Source organism: Condylura cristata, unplaced genomic scaffold, assembly GCF_000260355.1.
Source record: "Condylura cristata isolate star-nosed mole 26May11 unplaced genomic scaffold, ConCri1.0 scaffold00011, whole genome shotgun sequence".
Classification (NCBI taxonomy): Eukaryota; Metazoa; Chordata; class Mammalia; order Eulipotyphla; family Talpidae; genus Condylura; species Condylura cristata.
In genome coordinates, this window is record NW_004567112.1 from 38472059 (window position 1) to 38472389 (window position 331).

Consider the following 331-nt stretch of genomic DNA (forward strand, 5'->3'; position numbering starts at 1 on the left):
CGCACGCCAGCCTGACTCAGGCTCCAGGTCCCCTCCGGGCCCCGCGCCGCCAGCGCGCCGCCTGCCGGCCAGAGTGGGATGGACGCCCGGACCCCTCGGGAGGGGTGAGCCCTTCACCCCAGAGGGACTCCAGCCTCTTCGGGTGATCTGTTGAAATATCAGCTCACTGATTTGGGGCTACTTGTAGGCGCCGAATTGACCTGCAGAGCTCTGTACAGAGGCATTAACCCAAACCAATGCCTCAAGATGGGTCTGTGGAACCGCCTTTGAGGTCTTCAAGGGTCAGCAAAGATTTGCCCCTGGCCTCTTTTGAAGAAAAGCAACAGGAAAG